Source organism: Staurois parvus, unplaced genomic scaffold (assembly GCF_062004578.1).
Source record: "Staurois parvus isolate SC_StPar_1 unplaced genomic scaffold, SC_StPar_1.0 ptg000285l, whole genome shotgun sequence".
Lineage (NCBI taxonomy): Eukaryota > Metazoa > Chordata > Amphibia > Anura > Ranidae > Staurois > Staurois parvus.
In genome coordinates, this window is record NW_028318081.1 from 1,185,502 (window position 1) to 1,200,225 (window position 14,724).

Genomic DNA, 14,724 nt, shown 5'->3' on the forward strand with positions numbered 1-14,724 from the left:
CTCAGAATCCTCCTCCTCCTCAGAATACTCCTCCTCCTCTTAATTCTCCTCCTCAGAATCCTCCTAATCCTCCTCTGAATCCTCCTCCTCCTCTTCCTCAGAATTCTCCTTCTCCTCCTTCTCAGAATCCTCCTTCTCAGAATCCTCCTCCTCAGAATCCTCCTCCTCCTCAGAATCCTCCTCCTCAGAATCCTCCTCCTCAGAATCCTCCTCCTCCTCAGAATCCTCCTCCTCTGAATCCTCCTCCTCCACCTTAGAATCCTACTCAAAATCCTCCTCCTCCTTCTTCTCCTCCTCAGAATCCTCCTCCTCCTCCTCAGAATCCTCCTCCTCCTCAGAATCTTCCTAATCCTCCTCCTCCTAATCCTTATCCTCCTCCTCCTAATTCTTATCCTCCTCCTCCTAATTCTTATCCTCCTCCTCCTAATTCTTATCCTCCTAATTCTTATCCTCCTCCTCCTAATTCTTATCCTCCTAATTCTTATCCTCCTAATCCTTATCCTCATCATCCTCCTCCTCCTAATCCTCCTCCTCAGTATCCTCCTAAGCATCCTCCTCCTCCTAATCCTCCTCCTCCTAATCCTCCTCCTCAGAATCCTCCTCCTCCTCAGAATAGTCCTCCTCCTCCTTAATTCTCCTCCTCAGAATCCTCCTAATCCTCCTCTGAATCCTCTTCCTCCTCTTCCTCAGAATTCTCCTTCTCCTCCTTCTCAGAATCCTCCTCCTCAGAATCTTCCCCCTCCTCCTCCTCCTCAGAATCCTCCTCCTTCTAATCCTTCTCCTCCTCCTCAGAATCCTCCTCCTCTGAATCCTCCTCCTCCACCTTAGAATCCTACTCAAAATCCTCCTCCTTCTTCTCCTCCTCAGAATCCTCCTCCTCCTCAGAATCTTCCTAATCCTCCTCCTCCTAATCCTTATCCTCCTCCTCCTAATTCTTATCCTCCTCCTCCTAATTCTTATCCTCCTCCTCCTAATTCTTATCCTCCTCCTAATTCTTATCCTCCTCCTCATTCTTATCCTCCTCCTAATTCTTATCCTCCTCCTAATTCTTATCCTCCTCCTCCTAATTCTTATCCTCCTCCTAATTCTTATCCTCCTAATCCTTATCCTCATCCTCATCCTCCTCCTCCTCCTAATCCTCCTCCTCAGTATCCTCCTCCTAATCCTCCTCCTCCTAATCCTCCTCCTCAGTATCCTCCTCCTAATCCTCCTCCTCCTCAGAATCCTCCTCCTCCTCAGAATCTTCCTAATCCTCCTCCTCCTAATCCTTATCCTTATCCTCCTCCTCCTAATTCTTATCCTCCTCCTCCTAATTCTTATCCTCCTCCTCCTAATTCTTATCCTCCTAATTCTTATCCTCTTAATTCTTATCCTCCTAATTCTTATCCTCCTAATTCTTATCCTCCTAATTCTTATCCTCTTTCTCCTAATTCTTATCCTTTTCCTCCTAATTCTTATCCTCCTAATTCTTATCCTCCTAATTCTTATCCTCCTAATTCTTATCCTCCTCCTCCTAATTCTTATCCTCCTAATCCTTATCCTCATCATCATCCTCCTCCTCCTAATCCTCCTCCTCAGTATCCTCCTAAGCATCCTCCTCCTCCTAATCCTCCTCCTCAGAATCCTCCTCCTCCTCAGAATCCTCCTCCTCCTCAGAATACTCCTCCTCCTCCTTAATTCTCCTCCTCAGAATCCTCCTAATCCTCCTCTGAATCCTCCTCCTCCTCTTCCTCAGAATTTTCCTTCTCCTCCTTCTCAGAATCCTCCTTCTCAGAATCCTCCTCCTCAGAATCCTCCTCCTCCTCAGAATCTTCCCCCTCCTCCTCCTCCTCAGAATCCTCCTCCTTCTAATCCTTCTCTTCCTCCTCAGAATCCTCCTCCTCTGAATCCTCCTCCACCTTAGAATCCTACTCAAAATCCTCCTCCTTCTTCTCCTCCTCAGAATCCTCCTCCTCCTCAGAATCTTCCTAATCCTCCTCCTCCTAATCCTTATCCTCCTCCTCCTAATTCTTATCCTCCTCCTCCTAATTCTTATCCTCCTCCTCCTAATTCTTATCCTCCTCCTCCTAATTCTTATCCTCCTCCTAATTCTTATCCTCCTCCTCCTAATTCTTATCCTCCTAATTCTTATCCTCCTCCTCCTAATTCTTATCCTCCTAATCCTTATCCTCATCCTCCTCCTCCTCCTAATCCTCCTCCTCAGTATCCTCCTAAGCATCCTCCTCAGTATCCTCCTAAGCATCCTCCTCCTAATCCTCCTCCTCAGAATCCTCCTCCTCAGAATCCTCCTCCTCAGAATCCTCCTCCTCAGAATCCTCCTCCTCAGAATACTCCTCCTCCTCCTTAATTCTCCTCCTCAGAATCCTCCTCTGAATCCTCCTCCACCTTAGAATCCTACTCAAAATCCTCCTCCTTCTTCTCCTCCTCAGAATCCTCCTCCTCCTCAGAATCTTCCTAATCCTCCTCCTCCTAATCCTTATCCTCCTCCTCCTAATTCTTATCCTCCTCCTCCTAATTCTTATCCTCCTCCTCCTAATTCGTATCCTCCTCCTCCTAATTCTTATCCTCCTCTTCCTAATTCTTATCCTCCTCCTCCTAATTCTTATCCTCCTCCTCCTAATTCTTATCCTCCTCCTCCTAATTCTTATCCTCCTCCTAATTCTTATCCTCCTCCTCCTAATTCTTATCCTCATCATCCTCTTCCTCCTAATCCTCCTCCTCAGTATCCTCCTAAGCATCCTCCTCCTAATCCTCCTCCTCCTAATCCTCCTCCTCAGAATCCTCCTCCTCAGAATCCTCCTCCTCCTCAGAATACTCCTCCTCCTCCTTAATTCTCCTCCTCAGAATCCTCCTAATCCTCCTCTGAATCCTCCTCCTCCTCTTCCTCAGAATTCTCCTTCTCCTCCTTCTCAGAATCCTCCTTCTCAGAATCCTCCTTCTCAGAATCCTCCTTCTCAGAATCCTCCTCCTCCTCAGAATCTTCCCCCTCCTCCTCCTCCTCCTCAGAATCCTCCTCCTTCTAATCCTTCTCCTTCTCCTCCTCCTCAGAATCCTCCTCCTCTGAATCCTCCTCCTCCACCTTAGAATCCTACTCAAAATCCTCCTCCTTCTTCTCCTCCTCAGAATCCTCCTCCTCCTCAGAATCTTCCTAATCCTCCTCCTCCTAATCCTTATCCTCCTCCTCCTAATTCTTATCCTCCTCCTAATTCTTATCCTCCTCCTCCTAATTCTTATCCTCCTCCTAATTCTTATCCTCCTCCTCCTAATTCTTATCCTCCTAATTCTTATCCTCCTCCTAATTCTTATCCTCCTCCTCCTAATTCTTATCCTCCTAATTCTTATCCTCCTCCTAATTCTTATCCTCCTAATTCTTATCCTCCTCCTAATTCTTATCCTCCTCCTCCTAATTCTTATCCTCCTCCTCCTAATTCTTATCCTCCTCCTCCTAATTCTTATCCTCCTCCTCCTAATTCTTATCCTCCTCCTAATTCTTATCCTCCTCCTAATTCTTATCCTCCTAATTCTTATCCTCCTAATTCTTATCCTCCTCCTCCTAATTCTTATCCTCCTAATTCTTATCCTCCTAATTCTTATCCTCCTAATTCTTATCCTCCTAATCCTTATCCTCCTAATCCTTATCCTCCTCCTCCTCCTCCTCCTAATCCTCCTCCTCAGTATCCTCCTCCTAATCCTCCTCCTCAGTATCCTCCTCCTAATCCTCCTCCTCAGTATCCTCCTCCTAATCCTCCTCCTCAGAATCCTCCTCCTCCTCTTAATTCTCCTCCTCAGAATCCTCCTAATCCTCCTCTGAATCCTCCTCCTCCTCTTCCTCAGAATTCTCCTTCTCCTCCTTCTCAGAATCCTCCTTCTCAGAATCCTCCTCCTCAGAATCCTCCTCCTCCTCAGAATCTTCCCCCTCCTCCTCAGAATCCTCCTCCTTCTAATCCTTCTCCTCCTCCTCAGAATTCTGCTCCTCAGAATCCTCCTTCTCCTCAGAATCCTCCTTCTCCTCAGAATCCTCCCTTCTCCTCCTCAGAATCCTCCTCCTCAGAATCCTCCTCCTCAGAAACCTCCTCCTCTTCCTTAGAATCCTCCTCCTCAGAATCCTTCTCCTCCTCCTCAGAATCCTCCTCCTCCTTAGATAATGAGCCCCCACCAGATGCCCACAGGAAATGGAAGGAAACGGGCCTGTGCTTCCTCCCATTGGGGGACCCAATGCAAAACAAAACACACAAAAAAGGGTGTGAGGTCCCCCCATATTCCATACCAGACCCTTATGTGAGCATGTGGTCTTAAAGGACATCAAGGGGAAGGAACGAGCCTGCGCTCCCTCTATCCTGAACCATATCAGGCCACATGCCCTCAACATGGTAGGTTTGGATACTTTGCCGGGGGGGTCCTCCCACTCCCTCCTTTTCCCCCGAAAAAGCACCTTGTCCCCATGTTGAAGAGGACAAGGGACTCTTCCTCACAACCTACGCCCAGTGGTTGTGAGGGTCTGCGAGCAGGGGGGGGCTTATCAGAATCTGCAAACCCCTTTCAAAATAAGGGAGTGCTTAGATAATTATCCCCCACCAGATGCCCACAGGAAAAGGAAGTAATCGAGCCTTTGCTTCCTCCTATTGGGTGACCCAATGCAAAAAAACAAAAAAGGGGTGTTAGTTCCCCCCCCCCTTCCATATTCCATACCATACTCTTATGTGAGCATGCAGTCTTGAAGGACATGAAGGGGAAGGAACGAGCCTGCGCTCCCTTTCTTCTGAACCATATCAGGCCACATGCCCTTAACATGGTAGGTTTGGGTACTTTGCCAGGGGGGGTCCTCCCACTCCCTCTTTTTTTTCCCAGAAAAAGCACCTTGTCCCCATGTTGAAGAGGACAAGAGCCTCTTCCCCACAACATTGGCTCGGTGGTTGTGGGGGTCTGTGGGCTGGTGGCCTATCATAATCTGGATACTGACCCCTCCCCACCAGATTCCTCCTGAACCATACCAGGCCACATGCCCTCAACATGGAGGGTGGTACTTTGCCAGGCAGGGAAGCCCCTCAAAGATGCTTGTCCTTATGCTGAAGAGGACAAGGGTCTCTTCCCCACAACCCTGACCCAGTTGTTGTGGGGACCTGCGAGCGGGAGCTCATCAGAAGCTGATAAAGGGACCCCCTTGTTATCCCCCTCCAGTGTGAATGAGTAATGCAGGCCATAGATGGGTTGTTTATCGGCCAAATTTTCAGCCGCACAAAAAATAATCACACCGTTAGTGGGGCCAGCCCGTCAGCCGGTCATGCTGAAAAATCCATCGCTATCAGCAACAAACGATTTTTCATTTATTGGCCGAAAATGCGGCCGATAAACGAAACGTCAATGGCCAGCCTAAAGCTGGATATATACACAGAGAAGATCCCCTGCTGATCGGAGCAGAGGGGGGTGGTTGTCACATCCATACCTGCTTAGTTTTTTCAGAGCAGACATGGGCAGATCCTGCTGAGCTCTATGGGTGGCCGGGCTGTTTGATGTCTTCAGGCATTTCAACTGTTGGTACGACTGCCTGAGATGGATCCGTGGCTTCTGTTGGTACAGCCACAGCAGATGGATGAGCCTGCGACATCGGAGATCTCCTCCGGCTTCTCTGTGTGCGGCTTGGTAACTGTGGTGCCCTTATTTACTTTTTACGCCTGCCGAACAACCACTTTCTTTTCTTTTTAGCTTTTGGAACTTTCAGATGTAGATCTGGTGCATTGTGCAACTCTTCACTGTCTACAGGAATTTCTTCATCTGTGCTTCAATCATTGCTCGGTATGGAAGGTCTCCTTTGGATTATGTTCCTGCGGGTCAGCATCCTCTGTGTCCTAGCACTTAGAGCTGAAGTTTGATCCGGTGCATCCGTTGGTTGTATCGGTTGGCTGCATTCATCCAACAATACAACCGGTTCCAATAGCAGTGTCGGGGCAGGTTTGGGGGTCCAATCTTTGTACATTTCAGGCAATACATATGTTTGTAGATTCTCTGTAGATGGACTAGGCTGATACATCTGAGATGGATATTTGAATGCGTACTTGTACTTATTCCTCATCGCCAATGACAGAGACATTCTTTGTATAATTGGAATCTTCTCAGGTAGATCTGGCACATGTGTTGTCTCCATCTGTTGGTCAATTTCAACGGATTCCATCTCAATAACTGTATCCGGCACCTTGGGCTCCTCGGGCTCCTCGTGCATGCGCCCCTCTTCCATCAATTTTACAGCATCGGTTACCTTGTGCCTCAAATTCCTGTACAGACGTCTGTGTAGAAAAAAACAAGATAAATTAGATATGTTTGTGAAGTGATTATAGTGAGGGGCAATAAGAAAACCCCCAGTAAGTGCAAAAAGGAGCCCTTCTTAGAAAGCTATAGAAAGTGATCAGTCTACTTACCTAAACACGATTGCTGCCACAATGCCCAGTATCCATAGGGAAGCCACCACTCCTATACCAACTATCAGGTAGAAGAGGTAGCCTTTATCTTTCATGTCCTGAATGAACTTCTCCATCCTCATCAGTCTGTCTTTGAAGCCTTCCGTAGTCCCTGGCTGATCAGTGTAGGTGTCTCCTGTATGAAGGCCTGCATGGAACACATCACAAAAAAAAAGAAAAGAAATCAGTTTACAAGGTCCATTCACATATGTGACATTACACTAAAGTTGAAAAATATGATACCCCTAAATGTACCCCAGAGTCTGCTGAGCTAAAAACATTCACAATGGTCAGATGTAGAGAAGCCAGGGTGAGGGTGAAAAGCCCTGGAGCCTGCACCTTCCAAAACTAATAGGTAATTTCATTCTTCCATAATTCTATCCTCACAAATCAACTCTATATTGACAGATTAGTTAAAGCGGAACTTCACCCAAGAGGGGAAGTACCGCTTGTTTGCCTTCCTCCCTTCCACTGCCACATCTGGCACTTTTTGGGGGGGGAGAAGGTAGCAGGTACCTGGTTTTGACAGGTACCCACTCCTACATCTGGTCCGATTCGCCGCAGCAATCTGAGCCAGAAGTTCGGTCCCCCTCCTTCCCCTGCTGCCTTCTGGGACACCTCATAGGTCCCAGAAGACCGCGGGACCATTCACAAAGCACAGCACGCTTCATGCATGCGCAGTAGGAAACTGGCTGTGAAGCCGCAAAGCTTCACTTCAGGGATTCCATTACTGAAGGTGCCATCACCTGCACCCAAATCTGATTGAAGAATCAGCTTGGGTGAGAACATCTCTGGATCCCTGGACAGGTAAGTGTCCTTATATTAAAAGTCAGCCCCCCTGAGTGCAGCCCACCTGGGATCATACTTGCCTTTCTTCCTGATCCAGTGATCTTTCCTCCTACAAGGTCCCAGCTGGCTCCTCTTTATAGTGGGATACGTGCCATTCCTTCCCATGAGTAAGCCATTCTCATGTCACCCTCCAGAGCATTGGCTAGGGCAGCAGAGCGTATTATGGAGGAGTCTACCAGTACTATGTCAGAAGTAAAATCATTGTATTGGAGACTAAGGTAAGTATTATCACAGGTGGGCTGCCAATCCATAGAGATGTGGAGCTATGTACAGGTGTGGGAGTTTGTAATGTACAGTTTTTGTTTTAGATATAAAAGCCTTCAACATCATTTCTCAGCAGCCCACATGTACTGCGATATACAACGGCCATTCTGGCAGATGGCAGAATTGCCATATTACCAGTCTGGTCCTGTCCATTAGTAAGGATGAGCTGGATTCAGATCCAATCTCACACTGACAGCAGGAAACTGTGACATGATCACATCCCGGCGGACCCAGTGAGCAGTGGTCAAGGGGCCATATTAGGTCAGTGATGTCACAAGCATCCCTGCCCCACAGCTCATTGGCCAGCAGTACAGCTAACGTACAGCTTAGGACCGAACCCAAGCTCATCCCCGGTCTTTAGTAAGGCTAAAGGACATCCATATAAATGACAATACTATATAATGAATACATAAGATATAAGGATCTTAAATGAACAAACACTTACCATCTGGCTGATTTCTTTTTAAGACATGAATAGTGACATTGTCAGTCCCCGCATACTCCAATCCATCTATTGCAATGTGAACCTGATACGTGCCGTTATCACTGATGCTGACAGGATCAATGACCAGGGAGCAGTGTCCCTTGCGCACTTGCCTCAGTTGTATCGATGCCCTTTCATTTGTCTCACTTACAGACAGAACCTCGGTGACTTTTAGATGGACTATTGGTCTGAATACATCGCTGTCGTTGGACATCATGCTCCACCCCAAATCAATGTGATGACCCCCGCTGGGTTCATCCACGTTAAAAAAGCATGGGACCAGCAGCCGCTGTCCCTCCGTAACGAACACATCATGGTCTGGTATTTCGACGCTCGTGATTTTAGCACCTAGAGAAAGAAACAAAACAGGATTATCTTCACAGCTCTCAAGTAAGCCAGCAAATCACAAATTAAATATTGTCAGGGGCAGCGATCACTGTAGGAATTGCTAAATACTTTGAACAGTTACAACTTTTCTTGGTATGCATGTCCCTAAAATGATAAAATAATACATTTGACTCTATATATGACATGGGGATGGTAGTTGTTTAACTCCCTATGGCCTGATCACACTATTGTGTTGCGGTAACAAATGGCTAATGCAGCGCAACAATCAGGGGCGGACTGACCATCTGGAAACTCGGGCACTGCCCGAGGGCCCGGGGTCAGTAGGGGGCCCCATGAGATGCCCCTGGTACCTTTTATCATAGGCTTTTTTGAGTTTGGGCAAGGACACAGGGGCCCCATGATCCCTTATTGCCCGGGGGCCCCATGAGTTGTCAGTCCGCCCCTGGCAACAATGTGCCTGGGACCATAAGCCCTGAAACTACATTTATGTGAAAGTGTAACTCTGGGCAACATAGAAAATGACTAATATACTGCAGTATGTCGCTAGCATCACCACGGCAGTTTTCCATTTTCTTTTGGGTTGGTTCACTCCAGATGCTTTCCAGTACATCTTTAAACTGCATCTAAAATGCATGCACAGATATTGACATGTATTCCAATGGCCGTAGTTCACAACCTGCTGCGCTTTTTTTGTCTTTTGCGCAGAATGCATGAAACCGCTTGTAAATGCACCAGAATGTACATTGTCCTGAATGAAAATCAAGATTTCTCAAGTGTCAAAAAAAAAATGCATTGGAATGCATCAAAAACAAGTGAACTCGCATGGAAAAATGCATCTGGAAAGCAGAAATTACGGTGTGAAGAAGACCTAACAGAGTGACACATAGCAGTACCCCCCCCCCCTTAGTCAGAGGTGAACATGTAATTTATTATATAGGCTTTAGGACAAATTAAGAAAGTTCACCTTTCTAGAAAATATAATAAATACACATTTTTGCAGAAAATAAAAAAAAGAAAATGTGCATGTATTATTTGCAGGAGCCTGGAAACCATTGCAGCCCTGTCCAGTGGATCAGACCAGCTGTGCAGCTTTCAGCCCATACCTCCGAGACCGGCTGACTACAAGCTGCAGGGCTGGAATGAACTACAAGAGCACTTTAATTAAATACAGTTGATAGTTTTTAATTAAAAAAAAGCTTTAGCCATATAAATAAAGGCTGAGTACTGTAGGCAGCAATATCAGAGGAAAAAGCCTTTTTTTTTCTTAAAATATATATATATTAGCCATGTAAACAAAATCTGATTACTGCCGGCGGCCCTGTCAGCTAAATATGGTTTCCTCCACCTCCAACTGACACTTTGTCAGCACAGCTGGACCTGCTACAGGACACTGAAAAATAACCGATCTACTGGCAGAATGACCAGATATGAACATTATGTTGGGGGAGGGGAGGGGGGGCTCTGTGTTATGTCCCGGCACGTCTATCACGGATTAATATTGCCTGGATCTCCTATTCTAACACCCATTTTACACCTAACACCCACTATATAACACCCTGATAACAACACATACCTGCTGCGACGTTCAGAAATAGAAGGAAAATAATCATGATGGGAATCATCTTTAAATCGCTTTATTAATAAGGAATTATATAACAAAGCGATGGGACAGATTCTCTTTACAGAGCAAAGAAAAATCTGTCCTCCTCCCAGCACAGTCACAATGAAATGACACAGAGCTCTGCAGCTGCACAGATACCAAAGCTTCCGCTCACTGTGATGCTGTTGCTAGGCAACCAATCAACCAATCAGATTTACTGTTCACAGTCCACTCACTGTGCTCACTCCAGGCAAAAGTAATCGATCAGATGTTGTTTACTCCAGGAGGAAAAAAAAGATCACATTTTTCTCTACTGTGTTCTGTTCTCCATCTATAACAAATCAACCAATCAGATTTATTGTTCCTTCACACACCTGACTCTGAGCAGATGAATTTTGACTGTTTGCCGCACATTAAGTGAGCCTGTAAACCCTAAGTCCTGGTTCACACCTATGCAGTTTTGCCGTTTCTGCAGTGCTTTTTGCAGTGCGTTTTGTGTTATTGCACGTGTTTTTGATGCATTTTGCTTTTTTGGGTTTTTTGTTCTTGTTGCTAGGCAGATTAAAATGCAGCAAATACGCAATACATGCTTTTCTGCAGCATCTCCATTGAAGTCTATAGAACCAAAAATGCAACGTTTTGCGTTTAAAAAAGTCCCTTAGCAAAAAATGTAGCGGGTGAAAACACGGAAATGTGAACGTGTCCTATAGGAAATCATGTTAATTGCACTGTAGTGTGTTTCTGCAAAATGCTGTGAAAAACGCTTAGGTGTGACCCTGGGGTAAAGGGCAAGTTGGGTTGACTAGCCCTCCTCTCCTCTGTCTCTTACAATTTTTTAAAATAACAGCTTTATTTTTTATTTTTTTTATAATTGTATATATATATTTTTCATTTATTATTTATTGAACATTTGGGCGTGAACCTAGACTAACGGCTGCTTTCACACTGAGGAGTTTTTGAAGTGCTTTTGCATTTAAAAAAAGCGCAAGAAAAGCTGAAGATGAATGCTCCCCTATGTATGTCTTCACAATGGTCTGTTACGCTTCTGTTGTGGTGTAAAAAATCCTGCTTGCTGCATTTCTTGGGGCATATTTGGTCAGTTAAAAGAACTGCACCAGAAATGCACCATCCATTGAAATGCATTGTAAATGTGACAAAAGCGCTCCTGTGTTGTGTTTTTGATGCAGCTTTTGAGTCACATGCCCTGTGTGTGAAAAACACACCGCAGTTGTGGCAAAATCACGTTTTTGCTACAGATCAGTGTGAAAGTGCCATAAAAGTGCTTTTTTTAGTGATTGCAACTGTCACTGGGATTGATCTGTCAGAGATAATGGAGGTTATTTACTAAAACTGCACGGTGCAAAAACTGGTGCAGCTCTGCATGGAAACCAATCAGATTCCAGGTTTTATTGTCAAAGCTTAACTGAACAAACTGAAGTTAGAAGCTGATTGGCTCCCATGCACAGCTGCACCAGATTCTGAGTGCTCCAGTTTTAGTAAATCCCCCCCATTGAGACTTGTGGTTATTTATTTAGTCTGCACTTCTCTGTGAATGCAAATGGTAATTTTCCATGTGGACTGATCCTATGTAGAATGATTTACTGTGGGGGGATTTGGTGGATGGATCTGAAATGTTTCTGTGGATTCTGGAGAGGGAGCTTTGTGTATTGTGATCTTCAATGTCATCCAGATTTAGCTGTATTCTGGATGGATGGTTCTTATAGAGGAATTCTTTCTAGACATCCAGTTATAAAATATATAGAAAATCCAATCAGAAATAAAGAGCTGTAGTGATGTTCTATGATGCCGGGATGAATAGTCTCATGGGGACAGACTAAAACATTTAATGTGAAAATGGCTTAATGTAGCTTAATGTGTAATAAACTGCCTAACTCTCAATCAATTGACTTGAAACTTTGCACAGCCCAAGTTCTCAACATCCCAAACATGTCCTAGAAGTTTCATAGATTTCGGCCTTCCACAAAAAAAATGGGGGACATTAAGCTTGTTTTTTGGGGGGCTTAATGTGGCTTAACATCCAAAAAAGAGCTTAGATGTTTACCAATCTCCCCCAAACTTCACAAAATACAAGAATCTACATCACAGGCACTGAATTAAAATTCATAGAGGTCCAGTTTTTAATACTTTCTTTCTGCAGATGTCCGAATCTCATTTTTCTTCTATGACTCAGGTCTTTAACGTCACAGCCCCTTTTCAATTAATACCCTCAGTCCCCCTTTTCCAGTCACAACTCCCTTTCACATCAGAGCCCCCAACATTACAGCCAAGCTTACATCACATCCCCCTTGCAATCATAGACCCCTCCCTCACATCACAGGCGCCTTTGCAATCACAACCCCCCACATCACAGCTCACCCTCTCTTGACATCACAGCCCTCCTCCTCACATCACAAACCCTTCATATCACAGCCCCCCCTTCACATTACAGCCCGCCATATCACATCACAGCCCGCCCATATCACAGCTCCCCCTCCCGCATCACAGCTTCCCCTTCTCACATCACAGCCCCCCATACCACAGCTTCTCCCTCTCACGTTATTCACCTCTCACAAACCTTCATATCACAGCGCCCCCCCCATTCTCATCACAGCCCCTTATATCACAGCCCCCATATCACAGCCCCCATATCACAGATTCTCCCTATCACATCACAGCTCCCCAAGTATTACAATTCCCCTCTCTCACAGCCACTCATATCAGAGCTCACCCCTCACAGCTCCCCCCCTCTCACTTCCCAGCCCCCCATATCACAGCTCCCTCTCTGACATCACAGCCCCCCCCCATAATCTTCCCGTAGCTTAACTTAGTGTTGTGGAGGGTGGGGAGAGTGGCAGGGTAGACTCCTCTTTTGGGTGTGCACACCTGCTGCTGCCACTAGGCTCCGTGCCTCCCGCCCTCCTCCTTACTGTGGGTTCAGTGGTGGACGAGTGCATTGGGGGGAAGAGGTTGGGCATACTCCTGTAGACCTTACTTTCCTCCAGCCCACTCTGCTGTGACTTCAACAGTGGTGGCAGGAGAGTGAATGTGGGGGGGAGGGGATTCGGGTCCTCCTTGCTGTGGGTTCAGTGGTGACGAGCGTATTCAGGGGGAGGGGGAGGGCAGCTGCTGCTCCCCCTGTAGACCATCCATTCCTTCCGCCCGCTCTGCTGCGGTGGGCGGGTGCATGGGGGGGTCCAGGTCCCCATCCATCTTGCCATTTCTCCCACCCTCTGCAGGACAGTAATCCTTAACATCTGCAGTGGTGGGAGGAAAGGAGTCCGCTCAGGCTGCTGGGTGGTGCGGCTGAGGTCCGGACTGAACTATCACTTGGTCTGTGTATGGACCGCAGTCCGCCATTTAGTGATGCCTGCTCTACATGTACCAACAAATTGTGAAAATTTCAGGTTGTTTCATAGAACATGCCAAAAGATATTCAGAGAGGGAGAGAGAAAGAAGGAGGGGGGAACAAGACTCTCAATGCCACTACATATCAAGACTTGATAGGCTTCTATTGCTCAGCTCACAGCACAAGGAGACGAAGCAAAGTGATCACTAAAGCCTGTCAGCCTTTCCCGTACTCTCAGTTGTCAGTAAAGGCAGAGAAGGGCTGTTGGTGCAGAACAGCAGCGGAGGCAGAATTTTCACTGAGGATATTGCAGGTCTGCCAGTGAAGGATGTTCAGCTGCTTTCTCCAGCTGCTTGCTCTGCTCAGGCTGCCCCCCCATCTCTAGTTACACTCTCTTGTTCCTCCAGCACAGAATGCCATCCTCTGTCTCTCTATTCCTGGCTCCCCTAATCACTCACAGCTCTCAGACTCTTCCGTAGTCATGGTAAGCAGGGCGGACAATGGAAGAGGTGGAGCAGCTCGGTAGAATAAAGTTGGAGCCTCCTGGCTGTGAATTCTGTGGCTTTGCATATACATCACTGGTTGCTAGATACCAGGCGGTCCTAGCAACCAGTGCTTTCACTGGGGGACATTGGGCAGCGGCTACCAGAACCAGAAAGCTGGTCTTCCGAAAGCTGGTCTTCAGATGGTACAGCAAACAGAGGATTCTGAGCCAGCTGTTATGCTACCCTAATGTGCAGGCAGCATGGGTTACAGACTCCCTTGGATGCAGCCTTCAGTGCAGCCCAGGGGGGCTGTCATTCCTAGGACACCACCTCCATGGACGCTACAGACCGGCAGTCTGTGTATCCTGGTCCACCCACTGCAACAAGCAGGGATGGAAATACATCCCTGCTTGCTGGAGAACAGAACTACAGATGGGACGTACCAAGACCGGTGTCTGTGGGAATAGGAGGCATAGCAGTGATCGGTCTTACTAGAAGGAAACCAATGGGAATTAAGGGTTTGATTTAAATATACCCAGGCTATTTCAGAACAACTACTCAGATAACAAGAATATGGATTACATATTCAGGGAAGGCAGGAGATAAGCAACAAGAACATATAAAAAAAAGTTTTTGCCCAGAGTTCTCCTTTAAATGTTAATAATCTTTAGTCTGTTTTACCAAACAACCTGAGATTTTTTATAATATGTTGGCATAGATAGAGTCTTCTATTGTATACATTTTGAGGAAATTGGATAACATCCAAGCTCTCTTGTGTACTTTAAGCCACAATTAGTTCCCCTAAAAATAAGTACAGCACCCCCATGACCCCCAGAGGCATAGCGTGGACCCTCAAAGGCAGGGAAGGCTGACATCTTGTTTTCGTGCAGATCCTA

The 14,724-nt window shown here is 46.3% G+C and overlaps 1 protein-coding gene across 3 annotated transcripts in view; it reads right to left on the reverse strand.

The window, feature by feature from the left end:
• The window catches only part of MEIOB (meiosis specific with OB-fold), an 83,383-nt gene extending 77,607 nt beyond the window's left edge, over positions 1 to 5,776 (reverse strand). For all 3 annotated transcript variants that reach the window (XM_089682110.1, XM_089682107.1, XM_089682106.1), the window contains exon 1: positions 5,444 to 5,776. The gene's annotated coding sequence lies outside the window, so the exon portion shown is untranslated. The remainder of the gene's footprint in view (positions 1 to 5,443) is intronic.
• Positions 5,777 to 14,724: the final 8,948 nt, after the last annotated feature.